Here is a 12999-nt window from a genome sequence, read left to right as displayed (position 1 = left end):
AGCGAAGATCATGCCTCACTAACTTGATCACGTTTTTTGAGGAGATGATGAAGATGATTGATATTGATGTTGGCTATGTGGACTTCAGTAAAGCCTTTGACAGGGTCCCTCATGGCAGAATGGTACAAAACGTGAAGTCACATAGTATCGGGGTAAGCTGACAAGATGGATACAGAACTGGCTTAGTTATAGGAGACAGTAGCAGTGGGAGGATGCTTTTTGGAATAGAGGTGGTGGTGTTCCACAGAGATTGGTGCTGGGACCTCTGGTGTTTGTGATCTGCATAAATGATTTGGAGGAAAACGAAACTGATCTAACTAGAAAGTTTGTGGACGATACAAAGATTGATGCAATTGTGGATCGTGAGGAGGATTTTCAGAGGATACAGCATGATATAGATCAGTCGGAGGCATGGGCAGAAAAATGGCAGATGGAGTTTAATCCAAACAAATGTGAGGTGATCTGAGGTGATGCCGTTTGGAAGGTCAACAACAGGTGGAAATTATACAATGAATGGCATAACCCTTAGGAATATTGATATGCAGAGGGATCTGGGTGTGCAGGTCCACAGATTACTGCAGGTGGTAACGCAGGTAGATATGTAGTAAAAGAGGCCTACAGCATGCTTGCCTTCATTGGAAGGGGCACTGAGTATAATGATAGACTAGTTATGCTGCAGTCTTATAGAATTTAGTCAGGCCATACTTGGAATACTGTGTGCAGTTCTGGTCACCACACTATCAGAAGGATGTGGATGCTTTGGAGAGGATACAGAAACGGTTTACCAGGATGTTGCCTAGTATGGAGGATTTTAGTTATGAAGAAAGATTAAATAGACACAGGAGGTTGAGAGACAACCTGATAGAAGTTTATAAGATTGTGAATGGTATGGATAGAGTGGAAAGTATGAAGCTTTTTCCCAGGGTGGAGGGATCAATTACTATGGGACACAAGTTCAAGGTGTGAGGGGGGCAAGTTTAAAAGAGATGTGCAAGACAAGGTTTTCACACAAAGGGTGGTGAGTACCTAGAATGCATTGCCAGAGAAAGTGGTGGAAGCTGACACATTCGCAGGAAGGGAATAGAGGGATTCAGATCCTGTAAGTGAACATCGTCTTAGTTTCGAAGAGCAAAATATGGCAGCACAGGCTTGGAGGGTTGAAGGGACTGTTCATGAGCTGTATTGTTCTTCCTTCTTCATTATTTTTGAAAAATGGGAGCTCAGGGATGAGAGGGAAATAGCTTGAATGGGAGTCAGAGGTTTGTGGCTTTTACTAAAAGGGATTTAGTTATTCAGGGGATGATGATTTTAGGCCTTGGCTGGTAAGGAGAGAATGGGGACTTGGGGACCGCTTTGCAGAACACCTCCGCTCGGTTCGCAATAAACAACTGCACCTCCAGGTCGCAAACCATTTCCACTCCCCCTCCCATTCTTCAGATGACATGTCCATCATGGGTCTCCTGCAGTGCCACAATGATGCCACCCGAAGGTTGCAGGAACAGGAACTCATATTCCGCTTGGGAACCCTGCAGCCCAATGGTATCAATGTGGACTTCACCAGCTTCAAAATCTCCCCTTCCCCCATCGCACCCCACAACCAGCCCAGTTCGTCCCCTCCCCCCACGGCATCACACAACCAGCCCAGTTCATCCCCTCCCCCCACTGCATCCCAAAACCAGCCCAGCCTGTCTCTGCCTCCCTAACCTGTTCTTCCTCTCACCCATCCCTTCCTCCCATCTCAAGCCGCACCTCCATTTCCTACCTACTAACCTCATCCCAACTCCTTGACCTGTCCGTCTTCCCTGGACTGACCTATCCCTGCCCTACCTCCCCACCTATCCTATCCTCTCCACCTATCTTCTTTTCTCTCCATCTTCGGTCCGCCTCCCCCTCTCTCCCTATTTATTCCAGAACCCTCTCCCCATCCCCCTCTCTGATGAAGGGTCTAGGCCCAAAACGTCAGCTTTTGTGCTTCCCTGATGCTGCCTGGCCTGCTGTGTTCATCCAGCTCCACACTTTGTTATCAAGGAGAGAATGGGATTTGGTCTCGAGGTTTTTGAAGTCGGGCCAGATGGAGAGAGGGTATTGGGAAAGAAAACATTTTCTGTAGAGCCAGGACCAATAGTAGCTTATGTGAGTAGGAACAACAAGAAGAGAAGAGCTGTCAGTAAAGTGGTAACTGAAGCTTGGGTTTATGAATAAATAATAAAATGCTGTTTTCACTGTTGATTGAATGGGCAAAATTTGCTCAGAGACTTAGGATTCTTGCTGGAAAATCGAAAAGAAAAGGGCAAAGGAAGGCTTTTGAACCATTGGATACTTTATTACGTGTGAACTTAGAGGTTGAGATTAAAACATTCAAAGGGAGTTTCAGTATTTAAAAATTAGGAATATAAAATCCTGGGGAGAATGGGTTTACAAGACAGAAAACTAATAGTGGCACAGGAAACACGTCTAAATTACTTTCCGCTGTGATATAACTTCAAACAAAACTTGTTTTATTGTTCCAAGCCCAGGAATTATTTTAGAAGTGCTGTTGTTGTACTGTATTGAAGCTATGTGCTCTTTGGGGTAATTGCCACAAAAATTGAGCCCACTACTCTTTGATCTCTTGGTTTGGTTTAGAACTGATTGAACTGACTGATTTTGTGTGAAATCCATCCAAAGTTTGGGTCTAACTGAGATTCCATCAGAGTTGCAACATTCACAAAGAACTGAGTCCAAACCATGACCCCAACATTCTGCTGTCAGTGGATTGGTCCCTATTACTGTCTTATGTTGATGTAATGGCACAATTTGCTCTATTCTAATCATGTCACTGGTGGAAGAGTCCGGCAAGTCCAGATTATGGTGAGGTAGCTTTTTTTTCTCTCTGTGTGCTGCGTTCAGTTTCAAAGTCCATCTTCTAGCTTTTTTTCCCACAGAATGGATTAGCCATTTTAAAAGGTTATTGACAACTTTCAAACAATTGATTGTGCTTTACTAGAATACATTACCCATTGTAGCTTTTAAAAATCTTTAGTATATCTTCCACTAGTTCTCTTCTCTATCCATATATACAGATATATAATATATCATATTCAGAAGTTAACCAATAACATTTTGCACCTGACCACCAGAAAGCAGTCCAGAGTAAACTTGTCAAACATTTCACTTCTTTGCTGTCTAGAATATCCAGAGCTGAATGTCCACCATGTAATGGTTGTGGGCAGAGAAGAACAGGGCTTGCAACTAATTGGACAGCATTTTCAGAGAGCTAGCACATGTGGAAGAGTTAAATCATCCCCCACTGCGTTGTTAGATTATTATTTTCTTCTTGTAGTACACAATCGAAAAGAATTTATACATCATGAGATTAATAAATATCCAATATTATCGAATGAATCCAAAATTGTGTATAAAATGTTATTCCTTTGAATTGGATTTTGTACAGTAAAATCAAAGATTTGAGGAAAAAAAAATCAGATCCATTAACACAATTTAGAATGGTCCTTGTCAGCCTCATTGCTGATCATGAGAAGCTAAGTAGGTAGTTTACAGCCATCTGTCCAACGAAATATGTCCAGTTTGTTTGAGGAAATAAATGTTTTCTCTGAACAGAGGTAGCTGCCACTTGCTGATAGCTTTTTCTTTTAGACCCACTTTACTTTTACCTAGTCTTTTTCCAATTAAAGAACTCATCCTTATCAATGGTTCAAGACACAACTGAGTAATCTCCATTTCAGCCATTCCTCTGCAAATACCATCGTGGTCCCTCTGTATTATCATATATTTCATGATTTGTTGTAAATAAAATTGGAAGGGAAAGACTATCATTTCAAAATTCAGTATCATCTTTCCCATTAATTGAAGTATGATCCTCTTGTATTGTAATCAGTTTTTTTTGTCCAAACTACATTATTCCTCTTTGGATTTTGTACATTATGCTTGAGATAATTTCACAATGACACAAGTGCAGACAAGCTAAGAAAAAATAATAAACATGTCTCCATTCTGTTTTCCTCACCGTGTTTCACTCCCGTGCGTTAAAACTTTGTTTTAAAAGTTCAAAATTTGGAAAGGTTACAGCACAAAACAAAGCCATTCAGCCCACCGTGTCTGTACCAGCTGAATAAACCAATCCCACTTACCAGCCCCTTTTCTTGCAGATTACCATATTTCAGCTGCAGTTCCAGCTTTCTTTTAAATGAGGTGAGGATTTTTGCCTCCACGACCAAATTGAGCTGTGAATTCCAGACACCCACTATCCAGAGAAAAAAAGGTTTTTCTCATGACCCATCTAATTCTTCTACTAATCATCTTAAATCTATCACCTTGGAAACTGACTTTCTCATTAGGTGAAACTGGTCTTCCCTGTCCATACTGAATTCCATTTGGCACTTTTGCACACAATCAACAAATCACTGATATCTTCCTGTTGTTTGCAATCATCCTCTCCACTATCAACTACCCAGCTGATGACTGTGTCATCTAAAAAAAATTCCCAGTTATGCCCCTGATATTCAAGTCTAAATCATTAATGTACACCAAAAACAGTAAGGGATCAAATACTGAGCCCTGTGGAATACTACTGGAATCTGCTTTCCATTTACAAAAATCCATCATTTGTTTCCTGTCACTGAATTACTTTTGGATCCAACTTGCCAGTTTCCTGTGTATCCCATGGGCTTTAATTCTCTGACCATTCGGCCATATGGGACCTTGCCAGATATCTCACTAAAATTCATGAAGACAACATCCCAACGCACTATCCTGTTGCTTCCTCAAAAACAATATCAACTTAGTAAATCATTACCTTACATTAGCAAAACAATGCTGACTGTCCCTGATTAATCTATCCCTTTGTTACGATCCCAATTGATGTTATTACTGGCAAATGTCAGATCCAGACTGGATCTGCCATTGATGGGCGGACATAGATTGATGGGCGGCATGGTGGTTCAGTGGTTAGCACTGTAGCCTCACAGCACCAGGGATCTGGGTTCAATTCCAGCCTCGGGCGACTGTGTGGAGTTTGCACGTTCTCCCCATGTCTCCATGGGTTTCCTCTGGGTGCTCTGGTTTCCTCCCACAGTCCAAAGATGTGCAGGCTAGGTGGATTGACCATGCTAAAATTGCCCATAGTGTTCAGGGATGTGTGGGTTATAGGGGGATGGGTCTGGGTGGGATGCTTCAAGGGGCGATTTGGACTTGTTGGGCCGAAGGGCCTGTTTCCACACTGTAGGGAATCTAATCTAATCTAATCCCAGACTTAAACCTGCTTTGGTAGATTACATTTTGCGCTTGTTTTAACAAAGTTTTCTCTCATAGAAAAATAAGCATGCAATGATGCTGATTTTAACATTAAAACCTGGAGTACTGTGTACAATTTTGGTTCCCTTACTTGAAGAGGGATGTAGTTGTTTTATAGGCAGTTCAGAAGAGGTTCACTAGATTGATTCCAGAGATGAGGGGCTTGTTTTAGGAAGAGAGATTGAGGGGTTTAGGTCTTTACTGTCTGGAGTTTAGAAGAGCAAGAAACGGTCTAATTGAGTAATATCGGATGCTAAAGGAAATTGAAATAAGTGGATGTAGAAAGGATGTTTGTTCATATTGGCACAGTCTAAAAGGAGTGGACATAGTTTTAAAATCAGGGGTAACAAGACTTAAGACAGAGTTGAGGGAAAATTATTTCTTACAGGAATAATGAATCTGAAAATCATTACCCCAGAGTATGGTGGACACTGTGATATTGAGTAAATTTAAAGAAGAGATTTTTTAATTGGTGATGAGTTGAAAGGTTATGGGGAGTGGGCAGGAAAGTAGACTTGAGGCCAAGATGAGAGCAGCTATGATCATATCAAATGTCAGAGCAGGCTGAGGGGCTGAATTGCCTATTCCTGCTCCTCGTCCTTATTAACTAAAATACGTGATGAAAAAACAGAACAAGCCAAACTATTCGCTTCTAACACAAATTCAAATGTTTCCAACACACAGTCAAGTTGTGTTACAGAGTTGTGAACACAGCCCAGTCCATTAAACAAACCAGCCTTCCTTCTATTGACTCTATCTATACTTCCTCTTGCCTCAAAAAAGCAGCCAATATAATCAAAGACCCCTCCCACTTTGGTTATACTCTCTTCTACCTCTTCTTTTGGGCAGAAGATGCAAATGTTTAAATACGCACACCAACAAATTTAATAAAGCTTCAACCCTGCTGCTATCGGAAATATGAACAGACTGCTCATGTATTAAAATTGATCTGTCTCTGTACCCTGTTTGCAACTTTAACACCATTCTGTTCTGTTAACCTGGTGTACTTATGTAAGATACGATTTATCTGGTTAGCATGCAAAACAATACTTTTCTTGTATCTTGGTACATATGACTAATAAATCAAATTAAATCAAGTATAATCCCAATAATCCTGAAAAGTTCCTTTAAAAATTCAAATTTTAAAAATTTAAAAATGGATATACCTTGCACAGTACATAAAAGCACCCCTTTTGCAGTACTTAAACCAAAGGGAAAAACTCTTTTCCTAACACCTGAAGGTAATTAATTCCTACTCTGGAATCTCGGATAGCTTATTCCTGACTGTAATGTAATTAAGTTCAAACTCAACTTCAAGTCCTCTTCAGGATTTTATTCCAACATTTATACTTTGGGATTATCACTAACTCCTTTCTCTAAGGTAATCTAGTTTCCCTATATCCTTCCCATTTCTGGAGCATTGGATTATACAGCCATTTTTATTGAAGGACCCCAAGACAGCTGCAAAACCATAAAAAAAAACTTTCTTTGAGCAATGTATATTTTCCTTTAGCTTAAACTTCCTGACCTTCTAAACTGGAGCTTGTTTACATTGTCTGGTTCTAAAACTCTACAATTGTATGCAAAACCCAATAAGTGCTCAACAATTCTGTTTTAAAAGAAATCAGTAAAGCTACAGAAAGATATACAAGTCATTTATTAACTCCAGTCACCCAGAAAACCCATATGTTACTAACTCAAAAAAAACAAACTTACAATAAATTATACTAGAAGTATATATAAGGCGTACAGTCTGCATCGCACCTTCCAAATAATAGTTTATCCTATTCCTCAACATTAATTCTAGCAATTTGCCACCATCAAGGTCTGACATAATTGTTTGACTTATCCCTCAACACGTTTTAACAATGTCAACATACATTATTTGTGAAACTTATTCTTACTTTCATCAAACTTCTTTCTTGATTTCTTTGTGAATTTCCCCTGGTTATCTTTTCTGATTTAGCTATTGTTTCTTTCATGATAAATATTTTCTGCTGTCTGCTCAAAGTCAATACAAATATTGAAATAAAGTATACAACTTGCCAATGATAATAGTTAAATTGACAACCAATGGCTTGCCAGTCCATGATACCCAAGACAAAATTCTTGTCAAAACTATAATGCCATTTCAAACTGTAGTTTAGAGCTAAAGAAAAATGTATGGCTAAATGAGTATTAAGTGGATTTAGTGTCCTACTGAAAATTACATTTGTTAAGGAGGCAAGTACAAAAAATGAAAATAAAACTTTGCTTTATAATTAAATAGATGCTTGCGCTTTTAAAAATTATTTTAAAATTATTAATCTACATCCTGAAGCAAAAATATTTTTGCATTCAGCATCAAACAGCTTATTGAGGTAATTAAGAAGAAAAACATAGGTTATGGAAGATTTTTACAGATGGTGATGTTTTGCATTATTTTTCTTTATGACATGAAATCTGATACTTTAATGTCAGAACGTAAAACCTCGCCCCACCAGGCAGTTGCTCTAGAAACCAATGATGCCTTTTACTGTGATTTTAAAACAAACATTGTACATGCTGAATAGCTGCAGGAGGGCAGACCACACTTATTATGTCCCCACACCGAAATTATTTGCATTAAAACATCTTCAGTCCAAATGTAAAACTACAGTGACTTCTTATGCAATTGCTTAACTATTAACGCAAGCGTTAAAATGTCTACTAATGAGTGGAAATCTGTGCCCGTATAACTTCTCCAATAATTGTAGACTTCTGTTATTATGGTAAAATTACTATTAAACTTAACGGTGTGCCAACGGCTATCCAGTTGGATTTTGTGGTCGAGTACACTAAGATACCGGTAGAGGGTAGCAGTGTGATAAACTAAAAAAAACTGCTCCCCACGCTAGTTACTGTTGACACTACGAATTTGTAATTTCATATATCAACACTACGAAACAATGTTGTGCAGAGTAAGCACATACTGTTGATGCAGTAACAGTCAATGTGTTAATTAAGCTGCGCCTTATACCTCATCTATTTATTACTGTGTGAACACGCCTGTATAAATTCCTAGCTATTTGATCGATGTCTGATCACGCCTCTGCAAACAAATGAAGTGCCAAATGGTTACCGGAAAATAACTTCGAATCAGGCCATGCTCTATTCGTTTTCTATGCGTTTCCACCTTCTACGTTGCATTTGTTATTTTATTAAAAATAAAAGAAGCTGCTAAAAATTCTTTGCAGTTATTCCCAGAACGAGGGATACAATTCGCGGTTCAGCCGCGCCCATTCCCACTGAAACATTGTGGGAACTTTGTTCTCCATCCGCCTTGAAATGATTTTAGGGTGTGGTCCCGCTTGATGTGCTACTGACTTAGTGACGGTACATTCAGCACAGAGCTCAAAGGCGAATCAGAGTAACGTGTTCAGGAGTGCCCAGTTATAGAGTCATTGCGCTGTACAGCAGGGAAACAGACCCCTCTGTCCAACTCATCCATGTCGACCTAAATTAATCTAGTCCCATTTACCAGCATTTGGTCCCTATCTGCCTAAAATATTCCTATTTCATGTACCCATCCAGATGCTTTTCAAATGTTGTACCAGCCTCCACCACTTCCTCTGGCAGCTCATTCCATACACACACCACCCTCCACATGATAAAGTTAGCCCTTTAAGTCCCTTTTATATCTTTCCCCTGTCATCTTAAACCTATACTGTCTAATTTTGGACTCCCCATACCCTGGGAAAAAGACCTTGGCTATTCAACCTATCATGCTTCTGGTGATTTTATAAGTTTCTATAAGGTCACGCCTTAGCCTCTAACATTCCAGGACAAATAGCCCCAAGCCTATTAAGCCTCTCCCTGTAGCTCAAATGCTCCAATCTTGGCAAGATCCTTGTAAAGCTTTTCTGCATCCTTTCACGTTTAGCAACCTATAGCATGGAGACCAGAACTGAACCAGTATTCCAAAAGTGGCCTAATCAATGTCCTGTACAGCCGCAACATGACCTCCCAACTCCTATACGCAATGCATTGACCAATAAAGACAAGTGTATCAAACACCTTCTCCACTATTCATACTACTGGTGACTCCACCTTCAAGGAACTGTGAACCCGCACCCTAAGGTCTCCTTGTCTGGCAACATTCTCCAGTCATTAAATGTGTAAGACCTGCCCCGATTTGCCTTATCAAAATGCAATATCTTACATTAATCTTCTAATAGACCTAATGCACTTCTTAAAAAGAGCTTTCCTTTAAAATTGAATGGGATGTGGGCACATCAGCATTTATTGTATGTCTCAAAATGCTCATGAGAAAGTGATGGCGATCCTACCACCTTGACCGGCTGCAATGCTTCTATACTTTCACAGTGCTCGTAAGGAAGGAGTTCCCAATTTTTGACCAAGCAACAGAGAAAGGGTGACAATTTAGTTTTGATCAGGGTGGTGAATGGCTTGGAACATAATTTGCAGGGGTTGGAGTGACCATTTGTCTGCTGCCATTGTCCTTCTAGAAGGCAGAGGTTGTGGGTCACAAGGTGCTGGAGCCTTGGTGAGCAGCTGTAGCTCATCTTCTGGATGGTACACATTGCTGCCTCTATGTGTTGATGGAGGAGGGAGTGAATGTTGGAGGTGATGCTTGGCGGTCTACTTCATTGGACTGCTTTGTCATGATGATTTTGAACCTCGAATGTTGTTGGAGCTCTACTGATCCATGCAATCGGAGAGAATTCTATCACACTCCTGAATTGTCTTGTCGATGATGTAAAATTCAGGAAGAAAGGAGGCAACTTGCTTGCCACAGAATTCCCAGCCACTGACCTGCTATTATAGTCTCAGTATGAACATTGCCAGCTGAGCCTGGGAATTCACACCACAGGACATGGCTTTGGTATAACAATAATCTGAGAGTCAACCTCAGAACTTTCAAGCTAGATTCCAATACATGGTGGAAGACAAGTCAGGGCAATTTCAAAATTTGCTAAAACACTTAATAAGTGAGGATAAATCAGGATAAGTGAGCCCAGTGCGATGCCATTGACTTCATCCATCCTTCTAATACCAACTAATACCGATTACAGTCTTTGGAAGTGCTAATGAAAATTAATGCTTAGTGCAACATCAGACATGCAATGTTCTAATCAGTTATACCTTTTCTGAATTCTTGTCTGTTGAAGCAATGGGAGAATTTATCATTTATATGGCTAACTCAGTTCAATTTCTGGTCAATGGTAACCCCAGAATGTTGATATTGGGGGATTAGGTTTTGGTAATACCATTAAATATCAAGGGGAGATGTTTAGCTTCACTCTTATTGGAGATGGTTATTACCTGGTATTTGTGTGACATGGAGTTTACTTGCTGCTTATCAGCCGCACTGAAGTAAATGTAACCACAGGTTACAGTTACATTCCATTGAAGGGAATAGAAATGAAGCACCGTGACCAAGGGAGGAACCCATTGTTTGTGGATCACTGGAAGCCTTATCCATGGAGTTCAATAAGATGAGATAAACCATGGATGGAATCTTATAAGGGTCTGTACAACATGGCAAAATGTGTCGCTGATCTTGACACTGGGAACACCTCACTCTAACTTTTATGCTTTTTTCAAGTGGTGAAGGAAATATCCCACTGGGCAGCTGTGAGTTGCTAATTAAGGGAGATTACTGCTTGTTGAATGTCCTGTTTGACAGTCTAAATCATCACTAATCAGTTTCCAATCTTTCCAAATTCACCAAACAATTTAGACGTCAAGAAAACTTGATGTGGAAAACAGAACAGATACTTGGCAAATTCAGCTTGCTTGTTCCAAAGGACCTCCAAGGGCACCAATATTGCAGGGCACATTGTTCAGTACTGGCCACATGTAACCCACATTCACAAACATTGGCATCTGATGTGTGCCAAATTATTCAAAACCCTCAAGACACTTCTCCAATCCACTTACAGCTTGGTTTTGCACTAATATTGCAATGCCAGAGAAAAGACATTGTTCTCAAGCATATACGTCCAGCTCATGGACTGGACTAGACTATACCTCTGGCTCTTTCTTCACTGTCCCAGCACTCACTCACACTAAGCTACTTGGATACTCATAATATCCCCTGCCTTGCTTTGCCTTTTTGTGCTTTGACCCCTCAGCAAGAGATATGAGGCTTATATTACTTCTGCCTTGCTTGCCATTTATCGCAGACACAGAGGAAGGAAATGTGTCATCTTTGTCAGCAGGCATCAGTCAAAGCAAAAGGGATAGCCTTCATTCAGGGGGTGTATGAGACCATAAGAAATAGGAGCAGGAGTAGGCCATATTGCCCTTTGAGCCTGTTCCTAAGGATTGGTCCTAAGTTTCAAAATCATCAGATCCAAATCCAATTGGTTTTTGGTATCTAGGCCATGGTCTAAATTAATTGGCTAAATTCAAAACCAGTTATCTTGGTAAAAATGCTGTTGTACCTGCTAACAGTATACTGTTCCAGTTTCACTGAAAAGACAGAGGCTGAAGGGTGACGTGATAGAGGTCTCCAAAATTATGAGAGGCATAGATGGGTTGGATAGTCAGATGCTTTTTCCCAGGGTGGAAAGGTCAACTACAAGAGGGCACAGGTTCAAGGTGAGAGGGGGTAAGTTTAGGGCAGAAATGCAAGGTAAATTTTCACACAGAGGGTTTCTGGGTGCCTGGAACATCCTGCCAATGCGGGTGATAGATGCAGGCGTCTTAACAATGTTTAAATCATATCTTGATAGATACATGAATGGAAGGCAAACAGAGGGATAGAAACCGTGTATGGGCAATAGGTAGTGAGTGTAAATAAGAACTAGGAATTGGTGCAGGCTTGGTGGGCTGAAGGGCCTGTTCCTGCTGAATTGAATGGTATTGTATTATTCAATCTTTTCTTAAATAAGGGACCATAACCATTCATGGTACTACAGATGTAGTCATAACAACACCTTGTACAGTTGCAGTAAGGGCTAACATTCCCTTAGTCTTCCTGATTACTTTCTTACCCTGTGTGCTAGCTTTCTGTGTTTCACACTGAAGTAACCTCAAGTCCCTTTGTGTTGCAGCTTTCTATGTTTATCTCCATTTAAATAATATTCAGTTCCTTGGTGCTCCACTCCAAAATGAACAACTTCACATTTTCACAAATAATGCACCATTTGCCAAGTTTTTGTCCATTTATTAACTTATCAATATTTTTCTGTGAACTGTTTGTATTCCTCTCACAATCTGTCTTTCTACCTATTTTTGTGTTGTCTGCCAATGTGACTACAATACTTTCATTTTCTTTCTCTAAGTCATTAATATGTAGCAAACAGCTGCAGTCCCAGCACTGATCTATGTGGAACCCTACAAGTCACGGGTCACCAATCTAGAAAAGAACAAATTATCCCGACTCACTGTTTTGTGTCCATTAGCCAAGTCTCTATCTATGCAAATAAACCACCTGCAACAACTGAGGCCTCTTATGCTATGGCTTAACCTTTTGTGAGGCATCTTGTCAACTGCCTACTGGAAGTCCAAATACACACATCTACCAGTTCCCCTCTATTCACTCTGGTTGAGACTTCCTCCAAAAACGCTAATAAATTAGTCAGACACAATTTCCCTTTTATGAAGCCATTCTGACTTTGCTTGATGAGGTTATAATTTTCCAAATATTCTACTGTTACTTTCTTTTTTGATTGCAATACCTTCCAACAATAGTTGTTAGGCTCATCAGCTTCCCGCTAC

At 40.1% G+C, this 12999-nt stretch overlaps 1 protein-coding gene across 3 annotated transcripts in view; it reads left to right on the top strand.

The window, feature by feature from the left end:
- The window catches only part of flnbl (filamin B, like), a 135879-nt gene that overhangs the window by 10451 nt on the left and 112429 nt on the right, over positions 1-12999 (top strand). The window lies entirely within an intron of this gene.

This window comes from Stegostoma tigrinum, chromosome 11, assembly GCF_030684315.1.
Source record: "Stegostoma tigrinum isolate sSteTig4 chromosome 11, sSteTig4.hap1, whole genome shotgun sequence".
Taxonomy (NCBI): Eukaryota; Metazoa; Chordata; class Chondrichthyes; order Orectolobiformes; family Stegostomatidae; genus Stegostoma; species Stegostoma tigrinum.
This window is presented reverse-complemented; position numbering and strand designations above follow the sequence as displayed.